Raw genomic sequence first — 13,572 nt, forward strand, 5'->3', positions numbered from 1 at the left:
AGTTTTCGGCATTTGGACGATTAAATATAAGAATATTAACAAATTTATGTTTCTTTTCTTCTAATTATGCAAACCCCGCTTGTGTCTTAACAATACGTCACATTTCAACTTATTGTTACCATGGTCTTAACATCATCAGTAATCGAGGAATATTGTTTGTCTCGCTACAGAAAAACCCTAATTCACAGTTTGCCTGTCTGTCTACAGAACTACCATACCTTTCTCTGTTGATGACAGGTAGGCTTTACATCATCATTTATTGTAGGATATTTGACGGTTTGTCTGTCTCTCTACAGAGTTGTTCAGCCTTTTCTAAGTTGATGACGCATAGCTTTTAATATCAAGGGGTATTATAAATCTTATCTGTTATAAACATTAGCTATACATCTAATATGTCGGGAAACTTTATTAGTATGGTTGTTTGGTCATCAATTTTATTATTCAATTCTAACCTTATTCACAATTAAAATGTCTGATATTTTAATTGTTACATTAAAATATCATTTTGGCTAGCACTGAATTTCTTTGAAAAAATGATGTCAAATTAAAAATAGGCACCGGGATTACTTTTCCCGTATTAAATATAAAATGTCATAATATTGTTTTATTTTCTGCATAATTTCTTTAAAACTGTAAAATACGGGAACAGATTCATCAGATCAATTATGACGTCATAATGGTTCTAGCAACAAAAAGACAATCATTTACTAGATCTTGACCTTAAAGCAATGTATGGAAATAAATGTGAAAGAGCCATAATGATTTTAAGAATGTGAGTTGTACTTTTCAAATTAATGATGATATCTAATAATAACTGTAAAAATTGGGGGTTTTTCTCTCTTCTAAGGACAAAATTCAACTTTCTCATTTTCCTTTCTTATATACATTAGCTTAATTTTTTCAACCAACCCCTAGTCTTCGTATATTTTTTTGTATTAGGACAAAGGTATTAAAGCTTTTACAGAATGTTATATTGTACATGTATATATTAATTGATTGACACTAGATAGATGATGCACATTTACTTCCTCATTTATAAACATAAATTCTTTATCAAAACCATCCAAAACATCTGTTATATTTACATGTTGTAATAGTTTGCATCATTCATTTCAATAAAAATAATTAGAAATTAGATAATGAAGTTGTCTTTTAAATATATTCAAAATTACTTTTTCAAAAATGTTGATAAATTTATAGCATTTGTTAAATTAAAAAACCATTACGATTCCTAAGAATATTTTTGCATTTGAAACAGTTAAAAACCTACAGAAATCCGATTTTTTTGTTGAGAAGTGTTCTGTATACCGGTATTGGCCCTGTTAACAAGGAGAGTAGAATTTTAATGTAGTTTTCACTGATATTATTATGATTTATGGACAAATACCATCCGTTGTCTTTTCTATTGATATAAAATCACATAATGATTTTATTAGTGTTTTAGATATCCTGTTACATATTATAGTACTTGATAATAATTGATAAAAACACCGCTTTAAAAACAAAGAAGAAAAAAAGTATTTGTATAACTACACATAGAAAAATCGGGAATAAAAACATAGCTTTCTGCATAGCGCCAAGGCAGCAACAAGACTTATATTGATTATTAGTCAACATGAATGTCGAAAATATCCTTAGGGGACAACATATTTTTAATCCACAATAAATCACTAAAATAATCGGATAGCAATTTTATTTCAGATTCATCAGAATATCTAGGTATTTAATCAGTCAGTAAATCATCCTCAATACTCCGACCGCCATGATCTGTATGAACCTTCCTCGGTTTGAAAGATCGCCTTTTTCAATGAACCGATGAGACCAAAATTCTTAATTTTTTAAGGTACTGAAACAGGTATTATGTTACTTCAAAAGCATGTTACTTTTCTTATAACATGTAAAAGTTCACAGGTTTAGTTACACGTTTCAGGTTGACGTAGTCAAATGAAAAAGAAATTTTCTTATTGGTAAAACTAATAAAAATCCAATAATTTCAGTGGTCTACTTGAACTATCTGGCATACTTTTTTTTAAAGAGTAATAATCGACTAACATAATATCCAACTCTAGTTCAAATGTTGTTCATCAATTTCATGTAAGACGCTGAAGTACGTCACAGGATGTGGGACTTGATGGTGTCATGGCAACATCATTTTGATATGGCACCATGATATACAAATAATATACATGCTACTTAATAATTATCAATGCATATGGGATAATTGAAAAAGCTGTAGCCTAAAAATATTTCTAAGCAGACAACATAGAGATACCCATTAATATGTTTTGCGTATACACCTTTAGACAGATACCCGTACAGAATTAATATACTAGCATTCTTTACAAATACAATGTACTTAATTTCAAAAGCAAATCAAGGATTTTGTCATACATTTTCTAGAATATATTTAATTCAACATATATTGGTAACAATATACTAGATTACTATTGTTGGCAGCTTTAAAAGTAAAAGTTAAAAATAATGTTTTTATGTTTTGAGGTTGTTCAACAGACCAAAACATCATTTGATAGACATATCAGTATCTCTTTTAATATATGACTTTAAAATTAAATAATTCATTGCATGATTTTTATACCATTAATAAAAATGATATAAATTATTACTATACCGCGGGGTTAAATTGTGTCGATGATTTGTTTTTCTATATTTGTTTCTAAAGATGAATTATTGAAATCCAACAAATTGATTTTTCAAGGCTTTAACTAATTTATTATGGAGGTCGGATAGTCAACAAATTCACCAAATGGGTTCGCCTTACAGTTGTAAATATGATATTGTTTGGGCATAAACTACTAATAGGTAAAAAAAAATTCAAATCTTTAAACTTAATTTATAAAAAAATCCTGTATCTTTTTTGCATAGCTCTTTATCTAAAGGAGATTAATATAATAATGATTAATATAAAATGGCACGCACATTCAGCGCTCACCATTCATGACATGGGAACTGTGGAGTCTCCATAATCGAGTAACAAACACAAGATCAACAAACAAAACAAACATGTATGTTATAGTATGAGTTCCCTTTAATTCATCCTAACTTTTCACCATTAGTAAACCGTGCCTAGAAAAGAACGTTTATTCCTATTTTTAGCACGTGATAATTGCTTTTACGAGAGCTTCGATTGACTAAAGATCAAGAGGTCTCTATAGAAATTCATTAAAAAGATGCTTGTTAATTATTAATCTTTAATTGAAAATTTTTTGAACTGCTCTATACCCATGTTTAAAAATTCAGATCGAATAGTAGTTAAAAATAGTAAAAAGTAAATAAAATAGAATTATAGTTTGAAACAATATTTGCACAACTAAATGATACAGGCTGAAAATTGTTATACACATTTTCTGCATAAAAAGAAAATTGAAAAACGGTATTTTTAAGCTTAAATCAATATTTGTTGGAAATATTTATTTTAACAAAAACAGTAGAAACGTAATATTAAAAAGATGTTAAATTAAATTTTACAACATTTTAGACGAGTAAAATTTGCATTTTGTAGACTGAGCTAACATAACAGAATGAAAACTGAGCTTAAGATTTATTTTGGAAATAGATTTATTATTGGCAGAAATATAATTTCCAAACACGAAGATTAAGGAGAGTGGAAATGAACACACCGGAAAGAGTTATTTGAGTTTTTTATGGACGAAGAGCAACAAACGGAGGTTATTACGCGAAATCTGATGATTACTGCGTTATATTAAGTAACTTTACCTGGTATAACGTCCCTGATCCCTCGATGTAGGAACAAGTCAGGAGTGGCCTAAATGGTCATAAGTCTTTAATATAAATAATCTCCAATCCCTCTATCTTACTAACCAAGTTATTAAATGTATAGTTGAAATTGATGGATGATTGTACATTGAGAATTCATGAGACGGGTATATAAAAACGTTTCTTTGGTAAGAATCCAGGGTCTTTCTGGACTGTTCTCTGTAATTTGACCGGACAAGTGATGGGACAGAGACAAGAAAATGGGCCTCATTTGGAGGAACAACATGAGACAAAACAGGGACACCTTGCTGTCGGCGAACGTATGTAAGACATGATGTCATTTTCGATCCCCAAGAAAAGAATTACGGAGGTAAAGTATAGGTAGCAAGCGGTTAGACTGTCAAATATGATTGATGTCAGGAAACCGTCGAACTCCATTATAAGGAAGGCCCTGGTAGATGATCCGGGAGTGACGCACTCCTCATACTTATCAGGTTAAGCCGGGCTTCTGTGGTGTTCTTATTTACCACATTTTGTTTAAACCGCAGTTTGTTCAAACTGTACAGGGAATTGAACCGCGTTTAAAATTAATGTAAAACCGCAGTTTGTTCAAACTGCACAGGGGATTGAACCGCCTGTAAAATTAAGAGGGACGTGCGGCCATCTTGTACATTTGAGGATTAGAATTCTTGAACTGGCTTGTTTCTGCCCGAAACTTGCAAAAATGTTGCCGAAAGATATAAAGCAATAAATATGAAGTCCTACATGTCATTTTGTTTGATAAGTATGCATACAAGAACAGCACAATGCCTTTTTCATCATTCAGAACAGCTGTCGAACTGAGCAGGTACAGACTTATTTTGAAGATTAAAAGATCTGAAAAATATGAAGGGGGTTCAACCGTTCATTGGTGTTCTCTCTACAACCATTCCTAATCTAAAATGGATGTTTGCTTGAACTCTTCACTTCAATTTCACTTTATGCTAATTTCAAATGAATTGTTCCATTTAATAAACGTATGTTTTGTTTTAAAAAATACAATTGTGTAACTTATATAATTATATTTGCAAGATATTTAAAAGAATCAGAATAAAGACGATATAACTACATTGAAATCGAGCCCACCATTGATATAGTATTCGAATTGGTCTGGGTTTTAATGGGAATTCTATCAATAATGGGTAGATTTACAAAATGCACGAAGAAAATTTCAAATACATTTATTTATAAAAAGATTGTTTTGTCAAAATCCCTACTGTTTTCAAATACTTATGTAGAACTTCTTATATTGCTGCATTTTGCATACAAAAACCGGTCATATAATCAAATTTGAGGGATGTTCCGATTAATGATCAAAGGCCACAAGCAATGGCAGTTTTTGAAGCTTAAAACTTTCACTACGAGGCAATAATAGGTCTTTTGTGATCTTCTTAAATAAAAAGAACAGATTTAAGAAATGATTTCTTCTCTGAAGATAACAAGTTTACATTGTAATCTCTTTCCTATATGTACTGTACTTTAAAATCTATGAAAAGTGACAGGCATTCAACGAATTTTTAAAAACATAACTTGACGCGGGTAGGTTAAGGCAACTTTTAGTTTATTGACCACATAAATTATGATCTATTTGAAAACTGTTTATTTTTATGAAAACAGTGCGGTTTATTAATACCAAGTGAATGTGTTCACCAAGATATTATTTTTCTACTTCGGAATAGACTGGATCTTTTAGCTGCCGTGCCATGGTATCACGTGACAGTTATAAATAGATCAATTTTTTGCCTTTACAAAAAATCAAAAAGTGTAACACTACCCCGAAGTTCATTTGTCTGTTTGTTACAATAATTCGATCGGCAATTAGTTCAGGTTTATTAGTATTACTGCTAGAATCCTATTGTTAATCGCATACAATAAATATTGTAAATATTTATCGGAAACCCCCTCAACTTCTATAATTTCATTGAAAATATTACGTATTTTTCATTTAAAACAACAATTCACAGGATTCTAGCAGCACTTTTCATGTAGTTTAGGTCATACACCGTTGATATTTAACAAAGTCATCTTTCATAATATCCGGGGTAGTGTTACACTTTTGCCTTTTTTTGTACACATTGACAGAGGAAAGGCTGTCGATCTGCTTACCTATAACACTCGCTGATTAAACAAAATATCCATGCCTGTATTATCCTGATTATATCCTAACTGACACTCATCTAAATCTTAGGTATCTGTATTAAATAAGTCTTATTTCGGCATTGTTTACACTGCATTCCGATGATTTCTCTCCCGACATGATCTTCTCTATTAAACATGCTTGTGACGTCATCAATGATAATTATACGTAATAGAGAAAAATCAAAGATATATTCAGTTAGAAGAGTTTTTAGTGATATTTTATGCCTGTAGTTTTTATAATTTAAACCAGAGATAAAGGTAAAATCGACATGTTTCTGAGTAAAATATGACATCATGCTGCTTATTGTGACGTCATTTCGATCAGAGGAATTTGATCGCTGAGAGTTGCCTTATCATACCCGCGGAACTAATTTCAAAGAAGAATGTATAACAACTTCTAGTAATTAACAGAATTCACGAGATGCATGTACTACAAACTACATCACATCAATATTGAAATTCAATATTTCTCTTCTTTCTCAAGAAAACATATCGAACAAAATTAATTTGCATTTTACAGCGACAGAAAATGTGATAATGATTTTAGTATTATTTAATACAATTTCTTCTTGAGCTAGACCATTTTAAACGAAATACGAGAAAATTATTCCATTGGGAATAAAATCTTATTTTCCTATTTCTTCTTTAAGTGATGTAAGCTATAAAAAGATTCCCCCCTGAGGGAAGTACCTATCGAGAAACAATGATGACTGACATACTTGTTTCTCCATGGTAACAGGTGGAGTACGACATAAGTAAATCATGTCCATCCCTGTCCCCGATTGCTCCATTGTTAAGCGATATGAATGGTTTTCTCTAACCATGATGTCTGGATACTTAATTTATCTTGCTCTCATTTTCCAGATAAATCTGCTTTCCGCGACTTTTCTGTCACCGTAGAAACGATCTCACCTCGGTGTGTCACACCACTTCTGGCAACCGCCGCTAAAAAATATCAGTTATCTATGAATTTTTATGACTCATTAAACATTATCCTAATCGTAAAGTGTAAATTTTATTACAATTTTATGAGCCGATTAAACTACTGAGATTACTCGACGTCTGCCGGCTGCGACCGAGTCTCCTCTAATCCTCTCTCCACGGGCTGTTTGTGGTTCCGATTCCCTTATAGCTGATAGATAACCACTCTGGGAGACAGGTATGTAAAGATAGATATGCAAAAGTCCGGCAAATCAAACAGGCGTAAGCTGTAAAGCTTTATGTTGGCGTGCAAAATTAGTTTCCTTAATATTTAGCCTCTTCGGAATATTTGCATTGAAAGCACTTCATTTTTGGAAAAGTAGTACACCTAGTCAGTTCAATTAAAAAAATACCATAAAAAATGTCCAAAAGTTATCCTGTATTTCAGAGGATACGTTGATTACACAAAAATAAAAGGGACAAGTTTTAAGTCTAAATTGAAATATACCAATGCAAGCTGACTAAACTGAACATACAAGTTTACACATAACAATTTGCACAGAAAAGAAGCTGTAAATCTAAAGAGGTTAAGCTGAGTATACAAGTGTACACAGAACAAGCTGTAAATCTAAAGAGGACAGACTGAGAATATAAGTCTACACAAAACGGGCTGTAAATCTAGATGGAATAAACTGAGAATATAAGTCTACACAGAACAGGCTGTAAATCTAGATGGAATAAGTCTACACAGAAGAAGCTGGCTGTAAATCTAAAGATGACAAACTGAGTATATAACTCTACACATAAAAGAAGCTCTTCATCCAAGAGAACAAACTAAGCACATTAGTTAATAAGAACAAGCTGTAAATCTAAAGTGGACAAGCTGGGCATAATTCTACAGAAATAACAATGAACATATAAATTCACATTGAACAGTATAGTTTGAACATAAATGTACAGAAAAAAACCCAAGATGCACATGGTGTCTAGAGTGAAAATGCTGACCATGTAAGTCTACAGCGATAAAGCTGAACATGTCAATATTCACAGGACAAGTGGAACATGCAAGTCTAAAAAAAGACAATCTTAACGTGTATTTCTACACAGGCGAAACTGTGTCTACAGAGAAGAAGTCTACCAAGGACACATGGAACATGTATGGCAATATAGAACCAGCTTAGCATACGAAACAACCAGGCTTGGGGTAATGCTGAATGTAATGGTAATGCATTGCAATGCATTACATGTTTTCTAAGTAATGCTAGTAATGTGTAATGCCACAAAATTACCATTACAAGTAATGGTAATGTAATTCATTACTTTCCAAAATTTAGTGTAATGCTGGCATTACATGGCATTACTTTGCATTACTATGCTTATTTATAATTCTTGAAATAAAAATGTGTTATTTGTATTATTAAAAAAGATTTATAAAATTTTCATATTACTAGATATAACAACACAGTTTCATAACATTTTTATGAGTGTTGTTATTAAGAGTTTTAAATCATTTAAACAATTTACTCCAATTAGTTTGCACTTCAATAAAGATGTGTCAACAACACACTATGCCCCCAGGATAACCTAAGTATCAAAACAATCTATTGTTAAAAGAAGTGCTAAACATCCCAATTCCCTTCTCTACGCCATGTCCCAATAGAATAGAGGACAGACATGTGTCTTTAAGGGCAAAATGAATGCACTGTAATTTAATTTTAATTTAATTTTAAACATATTTTATTGAGTAATCAAATGGATTAGGCAACAGGAAAAGCCTAAATAAACCCTCTCCAAAATACAAAGTCAAGAAGTGGTGTTATAAAATAATCATAGAATATAGTATATAGTATGTAGTATAATTTACCAGTTTACAGAGTGATATATTATTGATATATTTGTATACAAGACAAAGGATAATTGGATAATAAATAATAAGCTTGTCTTTTGTCATATGATGATAAATTAAATGAATGCACTGTCCATCCATGATGGAAATCAAAATCACTTCCAATATTATAACCCATTTGAAAATTCTCTCTCTCTCTCTCTCTCTCTCTCTCTCTCTCTCTCTCTCTTGTATATTAAGTACATTAGTTTGGACTGATAGAAAATACAAGATTCATGTATTTTTTCTATTTTTGCACTTTATCCTAAGATAAAGATTGTCAAACAATCTTTCAGTCCCAGCTTCCACTGCTCCTGTAGAACGTTTATTTAGTAAAGCTGGGAAGATTTTTAAACTATTAGGATGCAGTTAAAAGATGAATCCTTTGAAACTTTGATCATAAAGTGCAACAGTAATCTTTTTCAGCATAGAGAAATCCAGTTAAAATATATTAAGAAATATAACTGGGAAAACCCCTCTGTTTATAAATTAATACAATTAAGTGTCCAAAATTATGGAGATTTGTGTTATCTGGGGAAATATCTCTATTTAGCTTTTTAATAACCGCAACATTGTTCCATAAATTGTTTTCTATTATGCATGAATTCTGTGTCTCTATTTTATATCTGATATTGTATCATGCCAAATGTCTATAAATATCATTTTACTTATGTAATATGTTGTTCATAATGCCACAAGATCGAATAAAGAATGACTCTTGTATATATAGTCATTGAATTTGAACCTGATACTGAACATGAACCTGTAGATATGTTAAAGAGCTTCGAGTGTTTTATAATTGAAACATTTGCAAAAAGTCTTTATTAGCTTTACTTTTTTAAAACAAAGTAATGGTAATGGTAATGCATTACTTTACTCATGTAATGGTAATGCAATGCATTACTTCAAGAAAATCAAGTAATGGTAATGTTAATTTAATGCCCAAATTCATGAGGTAATGGTAATGTAATGCATTACTTTACAATGTAATTCGCCCCAAGCCTGGAGACAACATATAGGTATCACACCGGTAATCGACCAATCAAAATGAACTTAGCATTTGTAGTTCCATATTATTATATTTCAGAATTATTTTTTTCCTTGAATGCATTTTTACATTTACCTTTCCTCAGTTTAAAAAAAACTGTACCACTTAAAAGGACATTTAATGTATTTTGTTACATTTCCATAAGGACTACTTCTTTCAAGGCACAAGCAGCAGCTTCCTGGGAAGTGTGCAGTCTGTTTACATACAAAGAGATAACACGTGGTTTTGTGGGTAGACCTGTTTGGAGCTAGATATTCTGAGAAAATGTCGTATCGTCTGCCCTTTTTTGGTGTCAGCTGATGAGATAAGTTACAAATAACATTTCCTCCGAAGATTTTGTCAAGAGAAATACAAACTGATTTTTATATATATATATATATACACCATAATATATGGTGTTCCGATGGGGCCACTTCGACCTTCGCCCTTCCGCATTTAGGTCAAAGATGCGAGGTGCGAAGTTGCGAAGGCGAAAGTGCGAGAGTACGACGACGAAGGAGCGAAAGTGCAAAGATGCGACGGCCAAGCGCGAAGATGTGATGGCAAAAGTGCGAAGGTGCGAAGGCGAAGGAGCGATACTAATTTAGCTCCTTCGCCTTCGCAACTTCGCACTTTCGCCTTCGCCTTTTTTGATAGCATTCAGAAAGTCTCGGTCGATTACATAAAATTTGATGCAGGCACCGTACTCGCCAAGGTTTTCCGATTAATCCATGATATTATTGGTATGCATGCGCTAGGCCATTGTGCTTACTATGAATGTTTATAAAATTAATATTTTAATGTGTATATGTGGCATATACGTTTACCAGTACTGGCTATGCATAATCATTATATACTCCACATAAAATGTAATGTCCGCCATAATGTATACATATGCACTTCCAGACTCCTGTCACTTACCAGCTGTCTGTTTACCGTGGATCAAACACAGTAACATTCTAATTTCATTATGCGACACTCCTTGCTCATGTATGGATCTAGAGGGGACGAGGGGGTCCGCCTGCCCCCGGAAAATTCAATATTAATAACTTCACACATGCAGTAAAGGGGGAGAGAGGGTCCGGATCCCATCCCCCTGGAAAATTAATTTTATTAATTATATATAATAAAATCTCCAAAAAATGTCTCGGAATACCCCTTTCCCCCGTCAAATATAATTATCCATCGACCCCCCCCCCCCCAAGAAAAAGTGATGGATCTGCGCAGGCTGTTGAAAATAAATTCTAAAAAGTTCATCGTTTGCCTCAGATGTTCTTTTCTACAGCTAAAATTGTCTTTAAACGAAAGAGAGCTCCATAATTATAAAAAGGCGAAGGCTAAAGCGCGAAGATGCGAAGGCAAGGGTGCGAAGCTGCGATGGCGAAGGAGCGATAGTAGTATCATCTTCTCACTTTCGCCTTCGCATCTTCGCGCTTCGCCGTCGCATCTTCACACTTTCACTCCTTCGCCGTTGCACCTTCGCACTTTCGTCTTCGCAACTTCGCACTCTCGCACCTCGACCTAAAGACGAAAGTGCAAAGGTCGAAGTGGCCCCATCGGAACACCATATGTACAAATGAGAAAAAAATTCTGTCATTAGGAAAATCTTAAATCCTGCTACATCGGTTGCTTCCATCTTTCTTCCCTAAGCCTTTTATAACTATCAATATTAGAAATTATTGTTTTTAATTTGTAGTAAAAAATCACTTTAAAATTGGATCCAGGATATGCAGGCTTATAAAAATATGCAATTGTAGTTTGAGAAGATTTTTTTGGTCAAGATAAACAAATCAATACATGTCTATTTTTACAAATAAATGTAAATTCATCAATGATATGATACATATATATCTCTTCAATACAATATGGATTATTTTACTTTATCAAATTATACTAAGTACATGACTACAGTAGTGTTATACCTACTCTAATTTGATAAAATTAAATTCAATAAACGACATATATATTTATTTATTCTTTCTGGGTGTTGAGTGATCTTTTCATTTTATTTTATTTTTGTTTGGTCTTAATTTTCCAATCATTTATCTAGGACTTCATTTAATATTAAAATCATTTATTTATAGAGAGACAATATTTGATAACCATATTTTTGTGGGTACATTATCTCCTGTTCAATTTTCTGGCTACTTTGTTGAACATTGATGATGAACAGTTCATACTAAAACAGTGAAACCCCTCAATCGAAGTGTGCCTGCTCGTTGCACCATAATTTACTGCACTTCTTGCATTCCCTGACAAATTCATACAAGCAATAAACAATAAAGTTTATGGCTGATGTTAAAGTCAGGGTGTAAGTTTATGTTCGTCACAGAAGTACCGCGACCATAAAACAAACATTCTCTTCACCCAGGCAGCACGCGCCATAGCGCGCGCCGAAATGTGTTCCCCTTAATACAACCTAAAACCTCACTTAAAAACGTCGTTATGGCACTTAGGAATACAGGCCTTTTATTTTCCCAATCACATGTATCTCTGATTGCCTGCATGTTTTAAGAGGCGAATCTTAATTCCTGTGCCAATCTCCATTCTTGTTGAAGGTGGCTGTGTGCACAATATGGAAGCCGGAAATAACGACAGCGTTCTATAGACCGAGCTAGGGGACTCGATCATTGTAGATTGATTATCCAGAAATATGAGAGAGAGAGAGAGAGAGAGAGAGAGAGAGAACTGAAGAAAAAAATCCTTTTACGCTACTCCGTTGTAGAATACAAAGAGTATTTCACACCCCTTTAAATACTGAATTGTGGTAATTTTGCAGTATTTTCCTTTTTTAAAAAAAAAGCTTTAAAAAAGCTTTCATTTTAAATGTCTGTACCCTGTTTCATTGTTTAGAAGTCTTCTTTAGACAGTAAGTGACAAGCAAATAGCGAACAAATGTGAATATTTCTGAGCTTATCATGCGCCAAAATGTTTTCTACTTTAATGTTAAGGAATCTGCTTATCTGCAGCGCTTGACTGGTGAAGTCAAAACAGACATGGTTTTCTCATTTTGAAAATGAAAAGTAATTAACGGAACTATTCAGATACATATTCATATCACGACAACTCAGAGAGAGAGAGAGAGAGAGAGAGAGAGAGAGAGAGAGAGAGAGAGAGAGAGAGAATTGATGGAAGGGAACGGGAGTATAGAAAAACAATTAAAACATAATTTTTCTAGAGAAGAGAATAAAGTCTTATTTTCATCAAATTCTTATTTTGAAGAGAAAAAAGCTTTTAAAAAAGTAAATAAAGTTTTAACAAGCAAAATAAAATTTTAAAAATAATATTTGGCAGCGGTGGGATTCGAACCCACGCCTCATTGAGACTGGTGCCTAAAACCAGCGCCTTAGACCGCTCGGCCACGCTACCTTGCAAATTTGTCGATCAAACGCTTAATAGTTAACAACTTTGGACAAAATAAGTTTCGTTTACCACCAAACGTAAGACAATCACTTTCTTGTGCCCTGTAGAACAAGCCAACAGCGCTCATAAATTTGTTTCTTCATTTATGAAATGCGCACGTTTCCGCATTACTCGGTCATCGTTAGGAAAGAGAGATAACTCTAAATATGTTATAGATGTTTACACCGGTCTACTATAGCTATTGGTCATATAAATGATATTTAATTTTCCCTTTCTCTGCTTTATTGTTTGATTTGATGTATGATTTTTTTTTTTAAATTCATAAAATGTAAAATATATTTTTTTCATTTATCAATGATCATGTAAATAAGTGTGCTAAACGGTGACATCGGGAGGAAATTTATTTTCAAATTAAAAGTTGAGGGGGGAAGGGGGGGGGGGGGGTGGGATGGTGTTAGATTTA

At 32.9% G+C, this 13,572-nt stretch overlaps 1 non-coding gene across 1 annotated transcript; it reads right to left on the bottom strand.

Moving 5' to 3' along the window:
• Positions 1 to 13,034: 13,034 nt before the first annotated feature.
• Positions 13,035 to 13,115, bottom strand: Trnal-uag (transfer RNA leucine (anticodon UAG)). The gene has a single exon. It is a non-coding gene; the product is annotated as a tRNA-Leu (tRNA).
• Between the last annotated feature and the right edge of the window lie 457 nt (positions 13,116 to 13,572).

This window comes from Crassostrea angulata, chromosome 5, assembly GCF_025612915.1.
Source record: "Crassostrea angulata isolate pt1a10 chromosome 5, ASM2561291v2, whole genome shotgun sequence".
Lineage (NCBI taxonomy): Eukaryota > Metazoa > Mollusca > Bivalvia > Ostreida > Ostreidae > Magallana > Magallana angulata.